We start from the raw sequence: 23,802 nt of genomic DNA on the forward strand, positions 1-23,802 counted from the left end.
GGACCTAGTTTCGCATCCTACTTTAAGGAAATAGTGGAACATCAAAGACAGCTACTTGAGATGGTAAACCCCGCATAGTGTTCTCTAAGCTCACTCTTCCCTGGTATGACGGGGGTATAGGATTGCCAGACCTAAAGAAATATTACTGGGCTTCCCAGTTTGCGGCAGTAAATCACGGGATAACTGGGCCCCTGGATTACCCCGGATACGCCATGGACCATTGGCAACTGCCGGGGGCGACTATACCAGAGCACTATATGCTGGGCCCCGCAGGTTTCCACTCACAGGACCCACGACGCATGCCGTTCAGGTGTGGCATGCGGCCAACAGGCACCTCAAGTGGGAAGGGAGACTCACACTCGCCACCCCACTGTGGAGTTCGGAGAGGTCAGGCAGTTTATGGAAGTCTAAAGGCTTTGATGAGTGGGACCTTATAGGTATCACTTGCATTAGAGATGTTTGGGGGGATGGTACAATTCACTCATTTGACTCCCTCAAGCTACAATATCACCTGAAGGACGGTGAATACTTCCATTATCTTCAAGTCCGACATGCGTTGCTCACACACATTCCCAGGGGCATGACACTTCCTGATGCTTCTCCCCTAGAGGATAGAATGTTGGACAGACATCTTCCTGAGAAAACCATCTCTTTACTGTATAAGAAGCTTATAAATAATATGGAGGACCCACTAGTACTCATCAAGCGGCAATGGAATGAGGATGGGTTGGAGCTAGATGACGAGGACTGGCAGGAGGCAGTTTCATCCCCGCGGGTAGTGGCAATTCTAATGAGGCTCAGATTGGTGCAGCTAAAAATTTTACACAGGTCGTATGTCACGGGGCCCTGTCTGGTCCGTATGGGCTGCTCGGAGAGTGGGGACTGCAGGAGGGGATGTGGGGAACTGGGGACATTCACACATATATTGTGGCACTCTACGAGGCTGCAGGTGTTTTGGGGAAGGGTCCACAGCACGCTGCGAGCAGTCCTGGGGATAGAACTGCAGCTGGAAGCCCGCAGGTGCATTCTGAACGTCTGGGAGTCAACGGACCTTAACACATATAAAAAGCAATGGGCATCATTGGCGTTCATGATAGCAAAGCGTAATATTGCCCAGTTGTGGGGAGCCAGCCAACCGCCCCGGATTGAGAAATGGATGGAGGATTTAGACTGGTGTATGTTTAGGGAAAGGTCAGTCTATTCTGCCAGGGGGTGCCCAAGGAAGTGGGGTAAGGTCTGGGAGGCCTGGAATCACTATAGGGGGGAAACTCTGTGCCCCCCCGACAGGTCATGTAGAAGCAGATGTGCACGTGTCCCCTTGATCCACCAATTGTCAAAACTGTACAATATTTTGAATTTATGGAATGTCATCAAGTAATTTGTAATATCTTGGAATATGTCACCTGATGTGTTTCTTTGTAGATTTTTGTTTCAATAAAAAGAAAAAAAAAAGAAATCCAAAAAGGCAAGAGCCAAGGGGAAAAAAGTGATAAATCAAAAAACAAAATCAGATACTGATACTGATTCAGGAGATTACATTTTGGATTAAATATTGGCTGCACGTCAAACACCATATGTGGGTCCCGTAGCTGATACTGATAGAATGACAACTAATAATGTGACAGTGGCTACAGCCCCTTTTGATCCAAATGTACATCAAGTTGCTAGACCATTGGAGTTTGACCCAGCCTGTTGTAGCTCAGTCTGTAGTGGCACAGCCCGTAGTAACATAGCCTGTAATGACACAGCCTGTTATGAGATAGCCTATTGCACAACCAGTGATATCAAATAATGTTCCAGCTCAAGTAGGGACTGTTAAGATGGTAATGCATACAGATGTTACTGCTTCCATTATGACTGCACCAGCAACCGTTAGTTGGGTGATCACAGCACAGCCAGTTGAGATGTAATATAAAATGTTTAGATTAATTGTGTTTCAAATGAAGTAGAAGCTGTTGGAGGAGCGCGAGTGATAGGATTTATTCCGGCTTCACATAATTCACAGATTGTTGTATGGACACCACCACAGACTATTCAATCATTCGGCCAAGAAGGGAGACTTGTCTTTATGACACAAATGGCACAGGGTGTTACAAATTATTTTGAGGATAGGATTTTTACCCCATAGTTTGAGGATGTTGCCAGAGGCAGTACAAAGACAGAAATTACAGGAGGTTTAGACATTAGTCCAAGTGTGGAAAGAAAGAGGCCATTAAATGTCCCAGCATTAAAAATAGAATTAGAAGAAATAATTAGAGGGTGTTAATCTTAATTACATAAATCAATATCAAGAAAAAGAACTGATTTATTTGTACAAAGAAATTACCAGGAGAGCAGCAACAGTACATAACAAACTCGCTGAATTGGCAAACAAATAGGAAGTTGATCTTTCAAAAAGCATGCCATTGCAGAAAGGTTTGAGGGTACATTTGGATGATGAACCAAATGAGACAATGCGTTCTTCAGGAACAAGATTGCATAATATTGAATTAGTGAAGAGTGCTCTCAGATTGAGTGAATTTGAGAAATTAGAAAACAAATGGGCAAGAAAACATTAGAAGAAAAGGAGTCGGGCAGAAGCAGCTGATGTTAAATGAAAGCCACCTCCAGGTGGCCCTCTGGATGATGGGAGTGATTCAGCTTGAGAGATATACCAGGCGAAAGGCATGTTCATGTGCGATGGTGTAGAGGAGACTTTGCATAATTTACGAACAATTTTCCAAAATTGAGAGAAAGTCCTATAACAGGTTGAAGTATTTGTTAAGATTTCAAAAGTGTTGTGGATTGATTTGAATACCTTCTTTGACATAGTGATCTCGAATGATTTGTTGGCTGAATGCACATTGCTGTTCATTGGCCAGGTGCAGAGCCACTGAGAGATTCCTGTCTGAATGCATCATCACCTACTGTAATGGATAATTACAATGAGGTGATTACTTTGCTGAAGGGCAGAGTTTCTTCTAAAGATTTGGATTACGTGCAATTGAAGAGAATTCAGCAGAAAATGAAAGAATCAGTGAATCAGTGCATAAGTATTATGAAAGACTGTTAAAGGCATTTCCGCAACATATGGATCAAATACATATTGAGCCCACTGATATGGGATTTTCTATTTCACAGTTTGGCACAGATCAGTCAGCATATAGAGCAGAATGCATATAGAGCAGAATGTGCTTTAGTGGTAAACAAAGTCATTAGATGCTCTCCTGAAGTATGCGAAGTACTGTAGTGATGAACAAGTGATGAAGCAGAGAAAATTTAAGAAAAATTAATGCTGGCACAGATGAATCTGGCACAGAAAGGTTTTCAGAATCAATCTTTTGCAGGAAATCTCAGTGCAATGCAGAATTTCAGTTTCCAGAATGAGATTGAGGGTGTTCGTCATCAGGGTGTTCAAGGAGGTATGATTGACATTCAGGTAAGAGGTTGAGGAGCTACGATTCATCCAAGTACTGGTGTATATATTGCAACATTGAAGAAAAGGACTCCTTATCATCTTTGTAACAAAATCAGGCATTGGAAGCACTAGTGTAGGCTCAATCGAGATAGAATGAATGCTAATAATCAAATGTAAGGAGGGAATCAGGTTAAAATGTAAAATATTACTGTTCAACAACTGGAGCAGAGAATTGCCTGAACCCCCACAACACTGTTGACTTTTAAGTTTGAAAATGCTTTAGAGAAAGAAAAAACAGTTGTTGGCAAACTCATAGAATGAACTCTGCATATAGACTGAAATAAAGACTGATAAGTTGCTAAGAAGAATTAAGAAGATTACCTGGGCCCAAGGTAGCATTAGAAGAGTAGGGATGACATTTTAGAAGAACATGGAGTAGGGTTAAGGAAGACTGAACGAAGATTGTTGTAAAGAAAGCCACAGACCGTAAGGGCCAGATGTACAAAGCCTTTTTACATTTCTTAACCAGCCAAATTGCAATTTTGGTGCATTAAGAAATGCTAAATGGCCATTTCATATGTACAAAGGCCAGAAATTGGCCACAAATTGCGATTTCTACCTGGTAGAAATCTCAAATTGTGACTGCGATTTAGAAATTGCAAATATGGATTGCCTATTAGCATTTCCTAAAGCCCATGGGCAAAGCATTTCCTAAACGCAACTTGGGCATTTAGGAAATGCTATTACCACCGACTCAAAGTCGATAGTAACCAGGTGCAATATTTAAAAAGTCATTTCAAAATGCATTTTTTGATGTGACACGTAGCGCACATATGAATGAATGAATGAACAATTTATATAGCGTGAACATATACCCTAAGGCGTCAAGGCGCTAAAACGGTTACAGCTAACTGGTAGGAGCAGAGTTTGAAAGGCAAAAAGCCAGGTTTTCAAGGCCTTGCAAAAAGGAAGATGTGACACTACGCCGGATATAGATAAAGGATGAGTGTTCCAAAGCTTGGCTGCTGCTTCCTCCCCTTCTGTATCTCGGAACAACCAGCTGATTTTTATTGGCTGATCGCAATTGTCTGATAGGGACATACCGGTGAAGGATGTGCCTGATTCCCTCTGGTCCTGAATTGTGTAGTGCCTTATGCACAATACACAAGATGTTAAATGGAATTATTTTTCCTGCTATGAGCTAATGCAAATTCTTGATGGCAGCTGAGATTGAATGACATTTTGGAATATCTAATACCAGTCTTGCTGTCGTATTCCGTACAAGCTGAAGTTTATTGTCGGAAGCCTTGTTGGATTCTTAAAAAAAAGGGCATTACAATAATCCATCTTTGATAGAATTAGTGATACAGCAGCTTGCTTCCGTGCGCCAAGGTAAAGAAATGGAAAGATATTTCTGAGGGTCCTTTTGATCCAAAATCAGGAGAACACAGTACTATTAACATGGTGGTTAAAAAATAGATTGGTGTCAACTATGACACCAAGGTTTCTTGCAGATTCAACCGGAATGGGACTTGATCCCAATGTTTCTGGCCATCATGAGTGGGTCCATTCGGGGTGATGATTACCAAACATCTAAACCTCAGTTTTGTCACTGTTTAACTGAAAGTAGTTGTCTCTCATCCAGAGAGCCACCAACTTCATACAGTTATTAAAATGGGTGGCTGAGGCGCCTATGTCTTGTGTGATGGACAATATTAAATGTGTGCCATCGGCATAGGATATTACCTCCAGTCTGAAAGATCTGACCGTAGGGCATATGTGCACTTACAAGTGCACTACGTATTTGGGGTGCCTCCAGGGGGGCCTTCTTTAAGTGTAATGATGTGAGAGGAGCACTCCTAACAATAAACTCTGTTTTCTAAGAATCAATTGTGTAACTCAGCGTGCTACAGTGGTGTTCATGTTGCCCCAACATGCCTTATTTAATAACCATCTAAACTCAAGTACTTGGACTTGACCACTATGCACTGTAACTTATTACAACTGTTAGTGTTGGACGTACAGCGAAGGGCATCAATATTTACATCTTCGAGGTTAGTAATTGTTGAAGAGTTCTCACCACCATCATAGGCATCTGGCACCAGAACAGTAAAGTCAATCAATCAATCAATCAATCATGACACTTGTATAGCGCACTACTCACCCGGAAGGGTCTCAAGGTGCTTGGGGGGGGAGGGGGTTCGCTACTGCTCGAACAGCCAGGTCTTGAGTTGTCTCCTGAAGGCGAGGTGGTCCTGGGTCAGCCGAAGGTGGATGGGGAGGGAGTTCCATGTCTTGGCCGCCAGGTAGGAGAAGGATCTGCCTCCGGCGGTGGCTCTTCGGATGCGTGGTACGGCGGCGAGGGCGAGGCTAGTAGACCGTAGCTGGCGGGTGGGCGTGTGGAAGGTCAGGCGGTCATTGAGGTACTTGGGGCCCAGGTCGTGGAGAGACTTGTGTGCGTGGGTGAGGAGCCTGAACGTGATCCTCTTGTTGACGGGGAGCCAGTGCAGGTCCCTCAGGTGGCCGGAGATGTGGCTGCGTCGGGGAATGTAAAGTAAAAGATTGTTATCCGTTTTGTTTCCAGAATCGTCCCTTCATATTTCAATAAAGTAAGTTAGAGTTTCTACTTTTTTGGATAACGTGGGTCAACCCAGTAGGTGTTGATTGTTTCATCTCAGGTCATGGACACAGAGCACTTTGACTATCGGTGATGGTATCTTTCCTTGATGGCTGATTGTCTATTTAGGGTTCTTTTATTGAAATTGTGAAATACGGATGGACCCCTTGTGCATTATTAGAATCTGACAATAATTTCTGTTATATTTGTAGATGTAAGCCCCTGAAGAAGGGCTATGGGCCTGAAATGCATTGGGCACAAATGAAAAATGGATATATGCATTAGTATTTGAATTATAGTAAATTTTTTGTTTAAGTAACATAATAAATACAATTGAACAACACATATATCTCTGTTCTGTTGAAAAAATTGTGTATGTTCAGGAGATTTTTTGTCAAATTTGTATTTTTTTAAAGAACATTGTTTTTATGTACCTTGCAGTTGCAATAAGTTACAGTGCATAGTGGTCAAGTCCAAGTACTTGAGTTTAGATGGGCCTTCCTTGAGGCCAGAGGCCCACTTGGTTTTGGATTTCCTGAATTGCGATTTCTTATTAGGAAATCGTAATTTAGGAAATACAAAACCATTCGTAGCTATGAGCCTTCAGCCCATAGGAACGAATGGTTTAGGATGTCCAAATCGCGATTTCCTAATAGCGATTCCTAATCGCTATCAGGGAATTGCAGGGCATGTCCATCCCAATTTGCATTTCCCAAATAGCAATTTCTTGAGAATAGCTATTTAGGAAATGCAAAAAGGAACCGTCGGACATCTGGCCCTATGTGAATTCCAAAGAAAAAGAAGAAAAATAAAGTTCGTGCAATAAAGCAAAGATACTAACTTGCTGCTACACTCATTGTTTTAGGAGATCTGATTCCAGGTAAACATGTGTATTATAACCAGAGCTAGATGCAAGAGAATTATAGGGATTACATTCTTAGAAGTAGTATTAATAGCCATAGCAATATTATTGGTTATACATTTTTTATCTGAGAAAGAGAAATATGTATTTCCATTAACTAACAAGACATTTTGACATGATGAGGATGAGTTGAAGGCCTCATTTGTAGATTACTTGAAAGAAGATTGTTCCACCAACGTTTATTCTAAGTTAGTTCAAGGGTATACACATGCTATGAATGCTAAGGATTGTTATATGTGTGTGCATATGCCTTCCTCGGCCGAGGAAGAGGTGACATACCATCATATTCCTTTGTCATATGCCATTTCATGCAGCATATAGCTTGATTTAGTTTATTGGCAGCAGCACTTTGAATATTATTATGCCCACTATGACATGATTCTTTTGACAGTACCTTTACAGAAAAGCATGAACTTACACCCACAAGAAAGAGAAATGAACACTGCTTAGCATTATTTTAGACCTTACCTTCCTATTTACAGTGTTAAGACTAATACAAATAATTTGAATTGCTTAATGAGACCATTAGAGAAGACATTTATGATGGTGTTATAAGAAAGAAGGGCACACATTGCACGTAGTAAAAATTTGAATGAATATGTTTTAAAGGGTGTGGAGAAAAAATGAAAAAGATGACTTTAGAAAGAAAAGAACTTATCCAAATGTACTACTGAACAAAAGACAAAATGGGAGAGTATCAATTTTTAAGAGTAGATTTCAAAATAGAAAGAGATGTGTAGGGAAAAGTAACTGTGAACATACATTTGATTTGTCAGGAGGATCATGGCAGATTTTACAGGGTGGCAATCGAGCAATACCTGGAGTTTATTTCATTTGTGGACAGGCGGCATATTTGAAATTACCAGCTGACTGGGAGGGTATTTGGTATTTAGGCTTATTGTTTCCTAAGATGTATCACATGAATAGTTTAAATGCTTTAACAGTGACTCCTGCATACAGACATTTTAGAAGTATAAATGAGGGAACACAATTGGTGGGAGACATTTTTGGTGCTATTATTCCAGCTGTGGGAGTGATACTGTATGATGAGAAGATTAGAAAGCTGACAACAGTAGTGGGCAAGATTGCAACAAGTACATCTGAAGCTTTGCTAGTTAGAAACACAGATTTAGTGGCATTTAGATCAATGGTTTTACAAAATAGATATGCTTTAGACATTGTGGTTGCAGAAAGAGGTGGAGTCAGTAAAATGTTAAAGTCAGAATATTGTTGCATATACATACCTGATGAGAGTAAGAAAATCAAGGAATACGCAAAGAACATTTCAGAAGTCAAACTTGACCTGGAATCATTAGAAACCACTAATATATCAAAAAGCTTCTCAAAGGGAGTTTCTGTAATAGGCAATTGGATTGCAAGAGCAAGAGGAGGAATCCTCAAAGCTATATTAGTACCTATATTAATTATAGTTGTCTGTTTCCTGACTTCACTAGGAGTGTATAAGGTTATTGAAATCATATTGCAAAAGAAAAATAATAGAGAAACGAAGAAATAGATAAAGAAAGAATTAGAATTAAGTGACCACATTTACAAAGAATATAATAAATTAAAGGAGAGGAACAACCTAAAACGAAAAAGAAAGACTCAACTGAAGATGATAGTGAGATGTGATTTTATCTGTGAATGTTCTGTGATGGTTGGACACCATCAGATGGGAGAAGTTGCAGGGGCATTTTTAATAAATAAAAATGTATGCAATTAACATGTAGCAATAACGTGTAGGCCTCAAAACGAAAAGATACATTTGAAAAGCATAGTGAGAACTCAAGGTTTTCATACCTTCATAACATAAGTTAGAAAGACTTCTGAATGAATTCTTTCCTTTTCCTTTTCTTTGACTTCAGGTTAGGAATGTCAGTAATAAAAGATGGAAGACTTTCAATTATATAAAAATGTTGACTTGAACATGAACCAATAGAAAATGTTAGATTTCAACCTTCCCATTGAGATATTTTCATGGAATACAATAATGTATTAAATTGTACAGTTTAATTTCCATAAAATGTTTCTTCATGAGAAAAAGGAGCAAGTTAGAATATGTGAAGATTGCATGATTTCTTCTGTGTGATGTAGAGACCTCACCATGAACAGTTTTGTCTTGTAGTAAAAATGAACCATGGGAACCTAACCTTGACTTCCACAAGGTTTATGAAATGTTTAGTTTTAACATTTAGGGCCTGATTATGATGATTATGATGGCGGCGGGACTGCAATCAAAAGGCCTTCGGAGTCGGTCCTACCGACATCCAGCACATCAGTCCAACCACTGCATTAGGATGCATGTGGTTTGAGCTTGGCTGTTGGGGGGAAGACTGCCACATCCAACAGGATGAAGGGTCCCATTAGGCAGGGTCGGACTCCTATCCATACAAACTGGGTAATCCCTGCACAGGCACTGACGTAGAGACTAGGATGTCCCTTTCCTGCAGCCTGTTGATGCCAGTCTGATCGCCATATACATGCTGTCAGAAGAGGACTTCAGGGGCTCAAGCAGGGCCTCCGTCCACCCTGAGCCACTGTATAGTGGGGGTAGCACATCCATGCAACGTGTGCTAGGCACCACATGGTGCCTCCCATATGGTGCGTGGATGTGTATAAAGTGCCTTTTTCAACAGCTGCTTATGCTGAAGTCCTTTTGCTGGGCCACAGCACAAGCCGCTGTTGAAAAAGGCATTTTAGGACTGCCTGCATGGCGGTCCTATTGTAATCAAGCAGGTGGAACCACCGACAGATTGTTGAATGGATACCTGCCCGAAACGATGGTGGTTGGATGCTCGTACGACCGCCATCGTAATGTGGCCCATAATGTCTGTGAGCCTTTTGTCCTGAACCTCTTAGAATGGAAGCTTTCCTGTTCCGATGATGATATGGCACAATGAATTGCTCAGAAGACAGAAGAATGCAGCATTTTACCTTAGTGATAGATAAAAAAAAATTATATTAGCACTTGTTCCTAGAGTAGTGGGGGAGATTCTTCAGAACCTTTCTAGACTCTCTGCAAAACTCTATGCTGAGGTTTTCTCTGATTTTACTGGAGAGACCTATTCATTTCCTTGCCTAAATCTATTCTGCTCTGAGACTCTACTGAATTTTGTGAACTTCTCCTTATGGAAAGTGTCAACTCATGAAAACTTAAAGCTTTATACTTTCACATCTCGATTTAGAAATCTTCATAGGTTCTACAGATACTTTTCTCTCATTTCCTAGACTTCTAATAGAAATTCACTTTTATGGAACGCGCTTAATACAGTTGTTTTGTTTTGTCTTACTGATGAATTGATTACCTATTTTGAGAACTTATTAATAAAGAGATACTCACTAAAAGACTTAATAAAACTTTGAAATCTCACACCAGATGTCATCATTGACTTCCAAGTAATGATAATTGAACCATGATGAATAGATTGATTTGAATTGCAGCTCTTGATTAATTCTCTTCTTACATCCCAGGCCTTTAGTCCTTGGGCCCAGTAATGAGCCGGAACTTTCCTTTGGATGAGTAATACAATTGACACTGTAAACCAAATATTTACTTAAATTCCCTGCTCCACCACTAGCAATGTCAATTGTCTTTGCCACATATTGTGTTGTTTTCAGTACAAAAATGTTTTCTCCCTTGCCAGAAGGTTTGATAATTATATGTAAATCTTCTTTCCATGTCCATATTCTGACAAAGTAAGATTGTCGAACAGCTACAAAATTATGATTTTGTTCCCAGTTACTAGAACAGTTCAGAATTTGGAGTTTTGTATCCTGCAATGTTCACGTGTTTTGACATCAAGGATAAGTTGGAATGTCATTTGAATTTTATCTTGGATTATTCACTGCACTGTAAATCAAATCACTTTAATTGTGAACAAACTTGGTGGATTACAATTCCCATAGTCCTTGAGGCATTAAGATAATCAATGAACTATAAAAGACTGAAACGTACTGTGAAGCCATCCACTATCAAGACCTGTTTAGTGTAAACATGTATGTTTTCAATTGAAATTTATTGTACAAAAACTATAGAAAAGTAAATCCAGGTGTGCCACATTTCTCTGTGAGAAGTTGGAGTCATATATGAATGAATGAAGGATTGTATTTATAGAGCACATGGCTACTCAACTCGAGTATTCCTGCACTAATGAGCTCCATCTATCTTAGCAATTGCCCTTAGTTGCAGTATAGCCATGTTTCCTAAAGGCCACAAGGTTAGTTATAGATCTGAGAGTCACCGGAAGCAGGTTCCAGGTCTGGGCTCCCAGGAACCTAAAAGATCTTCCACCGGAACAGGCTTGGCGTATCCTGGGGACCGAGGCCAGGCCGATGAAGGAAGACCTCAGCGTTCTAGATGGCATGTAATGGCACACCCTCTTGCTGAGGTAGCCTGCACCTGTACCTTCCAAGGCCTTGGAGAACAGCACTAGAGCCTTGAACTTAATCCTCCTTCTCTCTGGGAGCCAGTGTAGAGCCTTATGGTGAGGGGACATATGTGTACTGGGATTAAGCATGAGCGCCAGTCTTGCCCCTGCCTTTTCAACTACCTGCAAGTGGATGAGAAGATACTTGGGAGCACTAAGGTACAGGACATTCGCATAGTCCAGTCTGGAGGTGACCAGCGCCTGGATCACAGTTTTCCTTGTGTTTAGTGATAGCAGGGGTAGGAATTCCCTCAGCATTCGCAGTGGACCAAAACAGGTACCTACTACTGACTGGATTTGATGCCCAGATCTTTGACCAGGGTTTGAGCAGAGGGAGGAGGAGACATATCCCCTGGCCACCAGAGTGTCCACTCAACCGGTGGTGGTGAACCAAAAAAGATAAGCTTCGATTTCTCAGGATTACACTTCGGTTGGTTCCTCAACAGCCAACTGAACACTCTGGAGAGGCATATTCTGATTTGCTCGCCCTCAAAATCTGCCTTTTTTCACAGATGCAAGAAGCTGGGTATCATCGGTGTTTGAAATTATTTTAGCCCTGCATGCTTCGGCCAATGATGCGAGTGGGGACATATACAAATTGAATAGAGTAGGGCTTAGTCCAGAGCCCTGCGGGACCCCCACTTTCAAATTGGGAATGGTGGCTTGACTGGATTCAAAGGGAGGAGTCCAGATGTCCTGGCTTCTGTCCTCGAGAAAAGAGGGCAGTGTAGGACCACCGCTACCATGCTTCTTCATCCTTTCCAGGAACCTGGCATGTGGGAACGAATTTCGATGTGAGCGGTGCTTCGCATTTGGCAATGCAGCCCACGCAATGGAATCCATTTTATTGATTTAATTGACAACTTACCTGCATTCATCCGTATTCTGGTATTTACTACCCCCCGCCCTGCCCCTCCCCGCCCTACTTCTCCGCCCGGTAGCACTCCCACCAGGAGCCGCTACTGTGGCAAACGCTTGTTGAACTTAATAGTGCAGAATTTAATGAAAGGAAACAGTGACTAATATAATGGTGGCAGCGGAACACAACAAGAAAACACAAGAAAAAAGTCAGCTGTCTGTTCTCTTTCTGAGACCAGTTGAACCATGGAAGTCCTCATATGTTAAACATATATTACCCATAAGAGTATTTTAGTGAATGGTGCCGGAAGGAGATGAGGAGGAGCACAACAGAATGCCTTCTTTTGGCCATGCTAAATGCCTGTTCGATTGTTGCATTCAGTTGCAGATTGTCATGACCCTCTGCTACTATTAGTGCTTTGAATAAGATGGAAGTCTAAGCGTATGACCACATGATGAAGAACAAGGTGAACATCCTAGCTATGGTTGCATTTGTCATACAGTCGTCTCGTGACGCCAGTGTTGTGGCAATGTTCTTCCTGTCTGAGAAGTTTAAAAATCACTCGAATGGAAATATATATTTTTGGCAACTTTTAACTTTAAATATTTGAGACAAGCATATTTGAATATCTCAATTTCTGGGATGTAGGTAAAAGTTCTTAGGTGATGTGAGTATTTTGCACAAACTGTAGCCAATATTTTTTCAGACAAACACAATTCATTTTAATCAAATGAGTCTCCACATTAAGCTATTAATAGTTGACCTTATTTTATACAAGTGCTCCTTCTCTAGTGTAACATATCCCTTATAGCCCTCTATTTTTTCATAGCAAACCTTTTCCATTTGCCCTTTTGTCTGGTCTTGTAAGTACATACAAAGAATTAGAAACAGTAGAATGATAACAGCAAAGGTCGTGTGACAAAGTATCTGTTTTAATGTCTTCTTTTCTGCTTTCTATTCATGTACTCTTGTTGAATATCAGTGAGAGAGTTCTAGTTAGAGAGACTAGTTCTGTTGACCAACAGGAAGATATTACATTCACTGAGCGGCCAAATGGACCACAAAACCTTTTTGTAACATTCAAGATGTGATGATGCTCGTCTTCTCTGATCAAACCAAGGAAGGACTATAATAGAATGATCTTTTCCCAGAAGCCTTCAATTGTATGGATCTCGTGTGGCAATGTTTGATTTACACAATATCTGCTTTCTGTTTCAGATATATTATGGTTAGGTGACTGTTTTTCACACAACGCACACAATCTACCTTCATTAAGCTGATTCCTCTTATTAAGTTGCTTATCGTTTTTGTTTTTCAATATAACCATTCTTGCTTTAGTGGAACATATTAGTAGAACATATCAGTTTAGCTTTAATTGCAGCCTTATGAACTCATTTATAGGTCTTGCCTACAGACATCATTCAGTACAATATCAAAACCCACAGAGGGTTTCGGCTAGTTCATTGCTTACTAACAGTTTGCTCTCTTGTCATTTCTCATTTGCTTTCTTCTATTTGATGGTTGCCCTTCTTTCCTTTTTTCCTTCCCTGGAGCGTCTTTACTGTCCTTTTGATTGGGTGACTTGCCTCCTTCCACTGCTCACATTCATAGAACTACGTTTTACTTTTTCTCTCATGCCATGAGAGTGCATGGGTTTCTTGCTCTCTCCCTTTTGTCCAGCTCCCCCCCTTAAATACTGCCCCATGGGCTCCATGGTGCTCCCTCCTCCTCCCATCCAAGCTTTTCCATTGCTTCCCAAACCTGTGTTTTGCTTTCTATTCAGTTTTTACATTTATTTCTCTGCCAGAAACTCCTCTATTGCTCTCCTGACCACAGGCTATTGCTCCTCTCTGCATTGACTGTTTCCACACACTTGCTCTTCTGTTGTTGCTCATCCCTCCCATTGCGGTCCCTAAAATTGTATTTTCAAATTTTGGGGGAGAGCCCAGCAGCTATCATTTGCTGCTGGGTCACTCCGTACTTTAATTTCAGGCACATTTCAATTCATTTTTTTTAATTACCCCTACACGTAGCATCCACCATCTTGAAAAAATAAATAAGAAGTTAAAAAAATGGTTGCTGCAACATGCCATGTATGCAAGCATACTTAGCTAAGCTTACAAGCTCATATGTCATCATGGTGGGCTGCCAACACTTTATGATGTGTATACGTGCATGTCATGTCATCACGCTTTAGCCATTCTTTTTCTATTTATGTTTGTCATTGCTGAACAACATCGGTAAAAGCATTTCAATTTGCCGATGCTGCAGACCATTGACAAAAGACTTAGACAAAGCCAATAGGTTGAGAAGAGAAAACCTACTGGCTTTGCCAATGCTTGTTATTACTTGCCGCATTTCTCTCAATATAATGTTTGAATTGAAGCTTTTACTTTTTCCACAGGTTTGCTAATTTGAAAGGTCAAGAGATAGTCTGCATAGCAAATATGAATTTATTGTTTTGCAATAGTGGCATAATAATTAATTTAGGTTTAAGATTGTCACAATGTATATATCCAGTTTCATGTATGCTCCTCTTAATTTTTATTATATTAAGTCATTTGTGAAGTCAAAAATATTCAAAGCCAGAGGGGCCCATTTACAAAGGAATTTTGGATTACCTAGAGTAGTAGTCCTGCAGTTCTCTTTTTCATACTCGTAGATGCCTTTGTGTATTGGCCTCAAGGCATCAGAAATAGGAATACAATGGGAATAGTTATGAAACTTTCATATATAGTTGGTACTCATAGAAAGGAATGTTCCTTCGTTGCAATTTTAGTAATAAGGATTTGGACGTTTCGCGGCCAATTCACAAAGGCACGTAACAGTACCTCAAAGATTACTCCTGTAAGTACTATTTCGCGTATTCATAAAAGCTTTTATGGCTCCAGAGATGTGTATGTGCCAAGGTCAGGCGTGACAAGCTCATTCAATCTAATATTTTGCTTCACCTGTAATCAGCACTCGTCATTTTACATTGGCAGATATAAATCTAGAAGTACGAGAGGGATACAAAGAAAAAGGCAAGCACTGTCCAGGCCCACGAGTCTTGCATATCTGTTCTTTTTCACGAATTTTGTACCATACAAGGTTGAAGTAACATGTATCACTGGTTACACAATGATCTTATGGTGGACTCTTTGGACCTTTCCACCATTGTCCACTCTGGTTTCAAGACACATATATGTCCTCATGTCTGCTTCATTTCAAGTTTCCCATTGGTTACCTTATTTCGTGCCTAGGTTGTGCAGTAGGTTTGTTAGTTTCACATAAAGGTCTAATCATTTATAACTTTAAAAAGCTATCTGCTTCTTTCACTAAGGCTACGGCGTACCATTCTGCCTGCTGACATGTCTCAAAGATCTAGTGATCCACTAACATCCTAGCTCAGAGGTTGTTTTTATTAAAAATCTCTAATTTAGAGACATTTTGTGTAAAATAAACTTGATAAATTAATCTTGAGGGAATGGCTGCAAGATAGTTCAGTTACTTAATTAAAAAAACACTTTTCACATCAAAGGATTCCAAGATGTAAGATTATTATTGTTGATCATTATTTCGGTTATTTTTTATGTGTATACGCAACCTAGAGACTATTAATGGACATAGTGTTACCAATTGGTACTTTGAATTTGCTAATATTTGAGTAGGAAACCTTTGACACTCATTTTTTGAAGAGTTTAGAAAGTGGCACATGGCATCTGGTGTTGGAGCAGGGACAAAAACATTGTTCCAAGACCGTGCATCACCGTTGTGTTTCTTCCACTTTCTCTAGCGCCAGGATGCTCCTTTCGGAGCGACAGTTTGCGCTTTATAAATACCAAAGACAATACACCTTCCAATATAAAAGTACATTGTTTCCCATGAGTCTCTTGTGCTGGGCATGTTATTCAGAAATGCACACAGAGACAGAGAGTTTACACCAGGAAAATTTATTTCATTTTTGTAGGTGTTTTGTAGAACCGTGGTTGTCATCCTCTGATAATTTGAGCGTTCTGATGTATACAGAAAGACAAGAAAAACTCAATGTCAAAAATTAAAGAAAACAATAAAGACAGTCTGCTAGATTCTTATAGAATGTGATAAGTACTTCTGTTCACTATTCTTCAATCATGATCCATGAGAGAAGATGTCAGTCCAATGCTCTCCTGAGTAGATCCGTTTTTTTGTTTTAAATCTCTTTATTAAGTTTTATGTGTATGACAAGGAACATGTCAGAGATCATACACAGACCATATCCCAACACAATGGCTCTAATATCATACCGGCACTTAGAAGGTCTTATTGATGTTTCCAATGACAAAGGGAGAAAAATGGGGAGGTGAGGCGATGTAGGGGAAGGTGAGTGGAAAGGATCAGTTATCACAAAAGGTTACGAAGTCAGAGGATACTTGTATTGGGCGTTAGGGTTATCAGTATAGTGTTTGGGGTACATTGTTGCTATGGTCAGGCATCGATGCTATATATTCATGTTTTTGACAAAGAGATTATTCCTGGTGCTTTGGAAGGGCAATCCCCTGGATCGGGGGAAGGGGTGAAATGTGACTGTTGACAATTTTTACCCTGTCTAGTAGGTGTAGTGTACGAAGGTGCTGTGGGGTGAAATATTGGTATTCTAGCCGTGACATATAGGCCCACATGCATCAAGCATTTTTGTAGTCGCAAACGGTGCGATTCCTTAAAATCGGCCGTTTGCGAATGCAAAAGTGCTTGTTGGGATGCATCATGCCATTTTAGAAGTCGCATCTTTTTTACGATTTCTAAAATTGCGTTAGCATTTAAGAAATCGCAATTGTGCGATTTCTTAAATGCTATGCATCATTACAGAAAAATATGCGTTTTTTAAAATTGGAAGTGCAAATTACCACGACGTCCTTAGGACATGTGTGTATGTAACTTATGCTGAAAAGTACATTTCATGGGTGCAGGGGGGGGTCATTTTGACCCCCCTCTCCACCCTTGAAATGCATTGATGAATTGCAATTGCACATTGCGAATTCGCAATTCCCATTCATTCCTATGGGCATTTTGGCCCATAGGAATGAATGGGAATTGTGAATTCGCAATTTAAAATTCGCATTTTTTATGCATTTCGGTAAAAATAGCGATTTTTACCGATTTGCAAAAAAAATAAGAAAAAATTCATGCATAGGCTTTTGCGAATTCTAAATTGCGAATCGTTATTTTTCGCAATTTAGAACTCGCAAAAGCCGATATTGATGCATGTGGGCCATAGTCTATTAATGGTTTCCAAATGCTAGAGAATATATGATCTATGTTTGTTAAAGTAACTGTAATTTGTGCCAAATCAGGTACTGGCCTCATCTTGTGGAACCATGGCGTTATACATGGGGGCTTACTTTTTTTATCCAGTTCAGAGCTATCAATTGTTTGGCCGCTCCCACCATGAGTCATAAGAGTATCAGAGCATGTCATAGCGCTTACAGTTGATGGTATCATATCCAGGAGCACTGTATGTGGATCATCTGGGATTCTGTTTCCAGCCACAGCGCCAACAAAAATTTGGTGTGCTTTGAAAATGTTTATACATTCGGTCGGGATGAGATACCATTGATGCATGAGTTTCTATGGTGATTCCTGCTGTGAAATACTATGCAATGTTTTAGGGATAGCACACCAGAGCTTGTCCCAGACTTTGAGTGGAATATTGGTGTCTAGTTCATTTTTTAATCGGGTTTGATATGTATGGGGAGCTGAGGTCTGGACTCCTGCAAGACCTTGTATGTATGGGAGATTACACCTTTTGAGACTGATATATATATGTGCCAGATCTTCAAATGGTGTGAGCCTGTCTTTGATTGCAGCTGAGTTGGCAGTACTGGAGCCTGGTTTTCTCGAAAAGATGAAAGTTGTGTGTGTATAGCTAAAATGTTTTAATGGATTCACTGATGGATAGGCCCTTTAAAGTCCTACATTCACGGTGAAACCATTCTGGGAAGGTGTTGGGTCCTAGAGATGGATGAAATCTGTTGGCTATGGGTGTGTTTGGGGATGGTTAGGTTCTGAGGCCTCTTCTACTGGCTAGTTGGTTCCAAATGTCTACAACCATTTTCGTGGGAGTAGCAATGTAGGTGCTTTTTGGCTGGTGCTGAATAGATCAGTTTTTACAAATTTCCTGATTCTGACGTAGTTTGGCTCAGTTAAGTTAGAGGTCAAGGTGCTCCACAGTCTTAGGCCTAGGACTCATAGCAAACAGCTTGTGTTCAGCTCACTGAAACTACATCAATCAATTGGGTGTGAATATGCTGACCAATGGTTTCTTGTGTTAGTTTAGCGTGGGGCCAGCTTTTGCAGGTATGCAAGATATTTGTTCCAGAAGGTCTTATGGATAATTCAGAATCTGACAAACGTGATTCTGAATTTCATTGACAGGCAGTGAAGTACTTTCAGTGTGATTCAGTGTGGTTAAAGCTTTGTAGATTCAGGAACATCCTGAGAGCCTGATTATTTGTTCTTTCATTTCTCTCTGTGAGATGTTTTGCAAGATTTTTTTTTAATGTATTGACATTTTCAAACAATCAAGTTGCTTTACAATACAACAGGCCAGCATTGTATCAAACTGTACAGGAGTTCAAATAAGCACATTATAAATAGTATCCAATACCTCTGTAGCAATACACGCTCCGTTAGCCCTCCACCAGCATAAGAATGCATATTCATCATACATCTAGATAATCGTACGGATCAGCAAGGAGCAACAATAAAATAACATTACAATGCATATTCCCATATAGAGGGCTTAAACCATATCTATCCATCACTCTGAAACCCAAATTACCTAGAGAGTAAGGCAGGGGAAAAGACCTCAAAAGGAAATGGAAAATACTATCTCTTCATGTCAAATGTTACAGTCTGGGTTTCGCCCACATTTGTTTCTTCGATAGATTCTTGCTGACGATGAGCCCGGGTCAGGCATGATTCCCATATGTTACGAGGTCTAGAAGTGGGTGGCATGAGCTCCCAAAATGTGCTCAACTGTGTGGCCCGTATGTCACGTCCTTGATTCACCCCTTAATGGAGGGCATCCATCTTCTGCCCCAGTGGACTGCAACCTGTCGCTTCGCAAACAATAAAAGGAGTGCATGTAACTTACGCAGCTTGGGCGGTGTATCTTTAACGTAGCCCAAAAGGCAAAGAATAGGGGATGGGACTAATGACACGCTGAGGATGTGGTTTACTGAGTCAAAAATTAGGGTCCAGAATTCGGCAATCTTGGGGCAGTCCACGCTACATGCAAAAACGTGGCAGGAGTATATCCACAGCGCCAGCAGCTGTTGTCTTCTCTAATGCCCATACGATAGACTCACAGGTGTTCTATAAAATCTATGCAGATATTTAAAGTGGATCAATCTCAGCCTGTAAGTAGGAGACAGTTAAGTGAACTGCCCAAAGCAGAACTCCCATTGGGCTTCAGTCAATGGAGTTGAGAGTTCATCATTCCAGTGTTGCACGGATTTATGTGTCACCAACGGGGCAGTGTTCTGCATGTGTGTATATAATCATGTAATGAGTTTAAGAGGAGATGGGGACTTCAACAAGTTCTTCAGTGCAGGCAGAGGTGGAGGGGTCAGTGGGAATCCCTCCCAAAGGGCGCAGCATGCTGCATGCAGCTTATGATATAGAAAGAGCACAGCAAATGGCACAGCTTGTCCCTCATCCGCTTCCGGGGGGGTTCGGGGGCTTGAACTCGTCTCCCAGATATAGGTCGGCAAAGGTTTGAAGTTTAATGTTTTGGGCCAGTGTCTTACTTACACCATCCTGAATGCAAGGCAGCATTGGATTCTGCGGCAGAGGAATGGAAGGGGCGTATAACACCGGAAAACCCGCTCTTTTACGCAGCTCGTCACATGCCCAACAAGGTGTCTCATAGGAGTCCACATCTCCGAGTGGGCGGTGTGATTTTTGGTTTAGTGCCACCTTGAGCAAGGCAGGAGCCATCGCATCAGCCTCTACTGCCACATGAGGTTGAAAGGGGGTCCGATGGGCCCAATAGTGCAAGAATTGTGCTTGGGCACATTGTGCATATAGACGCATGTCTGGGGCCCCTAAGCCACCCTGTCTCAGTGGGAGGGTCAGCAGGTCCCATGAGGTTCTGACCTGACCTCCCGCCCACGCCAAGAAAACCAGCTGCAACTTCAGGGTATTAAAAAAGTGCTGTGAAAGAGGGATCGGTATATTAACAAATAAATACAATAACTTTGATAGAATAACCATCTTTGCCAGTGCAATCTTACCGGCTAGAAACAATGGTAGCCCGGACCACACCTTTACCTTCTCCTCCAGCCACGTGACAGCCCGACCGTAGTTCAACCTCCACACCTCCTCTCTATCGCGGCTGATCCAAACCCACAAATATTTTACCGCCTCGGCTTCCCAACTCAGGGGGAACTCCGACGTCATTGGGGGGGAGGGGGGGGGGGTACCATCCATCAGCGGGAATATCACCGATTTGGCCCAGTTGATAAAGATGCCAGCCAGACCTCCGAATCGAATAAACTCCCTCAAGATTGGATCTAAGTTCTCTTCCGTATTGATAATGTAGAGAGTCACATCATCCTATACTGATATTAAATATCTCAATGAACTTTATCAATGTACTCATTTTTTTTTTTAGAGTACAGTTATTGAGAAACCACACAAGTAGCAATAGAAGCGTCAAAACCCAAAATCATTCATAAAACATTTATTAATTCTCTGGTTAAACTCAATTTTCAATCACATTAGGTTGCGCGCAGAAAAGGGAAAAAAAGTTAGGGGAGTGGTAGTGGTGGGTAATAGAATTGCAAATCAAAAGAATAAGAAAAAATAAAAATCAATACTTTTGAATCACTGGTGGTCCAACCCAGTTACACAAGACCTGTTCGATGTATAACATTCATTTACATGTAATCTGTAAATTTACAACGAGCACCAAATGCATTATGAATGATTTGGGGTTTTGGCGCTTCTATTGCTACTTGTGTGGTTTCTCAATACATGTATTCTTAAATAGAAAATTTAGTACATTGATAAAGTTCATTGAGATATTAAATATCAGTATTGTAGTATCCTACACAATACAGACTGTTTAAAGACTTAAACTCAGCTTTCTACTAATCTACCTTATATTCCTGTTCTATACCCAGGTCCGTCTTGACTTATTGGGTTACCCCATTATTTATAATGGAGAGTCACATCATCTACATATAGTGAAAGGAGTAGGCTTCGGGAGCTGAACCCTATTCCTCGCACTGAGTGGTGCTGTCAGATGAGAGCAGCCAGGGGCTCATCACAATCGCGAAGAGCAAAGGAGATAAGGGGCACCCCTGTCTGATACCCCGCAAAATAAAAAATGGATCAAAGAGTAAACCATTCACCTTGATTCGAGCTCTGGGTGATGTATACAACAACATAATTTGATTTATGAAGAGCGGACTAAACTCCACGCAGCCTAAAATTGTAAATAGATATGGCGATTCCAGCGTTTCAAACGTCTTATTGGTGTTTAAAAACCCAACTGCGGCTCGCGCGTCTTGGTGTAGACAGTGCAACACCGAGAAGATTGTCCTCAAATTATGAGAGGTCGACCTCCCGGGAATAAACCCCGACTGGTCGAGGAGTGCAATGATGGGAAGCAGGGGCTGCAACCGGATGTATGACGTTACAACGCATACTTTTACCAAGCCTACCATTACCACGCATGTATTTACAACGCATATACCTTTACAACGCATACAAATACAACGTAAGTATTGGTAAGTATATAATATTTTTTAAAATTTAATTTAATTAAAATTAATATAATGTAATTTAATTTAATTTAATTAATTTAATTTAATTTAATTAATTTAATTTAATTTAATCAATTTAATTTAATTTAATTTAAATTTAATTATATTTAATTTTTACCCTGTACCCTTTTACCCAAAAACCCAAAACTGACCCTGAACCCTAAAAATACCCCTTTACCCAAAAACCCAAAACTGACCCTGAACCCTAAAAATACCCCTTTACCCAAAAACTCAAATCTGACCCTAAACCCTAAAAATACCCCTTTACCCAAAAACCCAAAACTAATCCTGAACCCTAAAAATACCCCTTTACCCAAAAACCCAAAACTGACCCTGAACCCTAAAAATACCCCTTTATCCAAAATCCCAAAACTAATCCTGAACCCTAAAAATACCCCTTTACCCAAAAACCCAAAACTGACCCTGAACCCTAAAAATACCCCTTTACCCAAAAACTGAAAACTGACCCTGAACCCTAAAAATACCCCTTTACCCAAAAACTGAAAACTGACCCTAAACCCTAAAAATACCCCTTTACCCAAAAACTGAAAACTGACCCTGAACCCTAAAAATACCCCTTTACCCAAAAACTGAAAACTGACCCTAAACCCTAAAAATACCCCTTTACCCAAAAACTGAAAACTGACCCTAAACCCTAAAAATACCCCTTTACCCAAAAACTGAAAACTGACCCTGAACCCTAAAAATACCCCTTTACCCAAAAACCCAAAACTGACCCTGAACCCTAAAAATACCCCTTTACCAAAAAACCCAAATAATATTTTTAATAAAATAATATACTTACCAATACTTACGTTGTAATGGTATGCGTTGTAAAAGTACCTGCGTTGTAAATACATGCGTGGTAATGGTATGCGTTGTAATGGATCCTGCGTTGTAAAAAATGCGTGGTAATGGTAGGTCGTGGTAAAAGTTGCGTTGTAAAGGTTGTATACCGCTGCAACCTATTAGCAATCAACTTGGCCAGGATCTTAACGTTCACATTTATCATGGATAGTGGTCGATAGTAATCCATCTCCTCTCCGGCTTCCCAGGTTTTAGGAGCAGGATGATAATGGTCCTCCCTCATGGACTGAGGAAGCACTCCATCTTCCAGCGCTTCTTCATATACTGCCAACAGCCTAGGTGCCAATTCTTCGACATACGTTTTATAAAAGGACGTAGTGAGTCCATCAGGCCCAGGCGCCTTGTCTAGTGGTAAACTTTTTATAAACTGGGCTACATCTTCCACTGTGAACGGGAGATCCAAATATATATTCTCTATGGTTGTTGTTGAACCAGACTAATGCTAGTGAATCGAGAAAGCTTTGCAGTCCTTCAGTGCCCGACTCCTGAGTAGTAGTGTATAAGTGAGAAAAAAATGGAGAGAACTCATCCTGAATTCCCACTTGGCCCCTGACAGTGACACCCAGCGGGGTCCGTATTTCGTGAATGAATGCCGTCGACCGAGAGGGTCTAATCATACCAGCTAGTTTGTGGCCCGGTCTATCACCCTCACCATACCTCCGCGCCTCAACATAAATTCCCCGAAGAACTTTACTTCACGTTGCGCCTCCTCAGCGAAGTCAAGCAGTTTAGATTTCAGGAGTGTCATTATGCAGGATTCATCTGTGGAATAGATTTGCTCCTTTATCTGGGTTTCTAGAGACAAAATTGTGCAGCGGATAGCCTTTAATACTCCCGCCTGCCTTGCGATACACTGGCCTCTGATCACTACCTTAAATGCCTCCCAAAGTGAGGCTTCAGTAGTTACTGAGCCCATATTATG

This window comes from Lissotriton helveticus, chromosome 1_1 (genome assembly GCF_964261635.1).
Source record: "Lissotriton helveticus chromosome 1_1, aLisHel1.1, whole genome shotgun sequence".
Taxonomy (NCBI): Eukaryota; Metazoa; Chordata; class Amphibia; order Caudata; family Salamandridae; genus Lissotriton; species Lissotriton helveticus.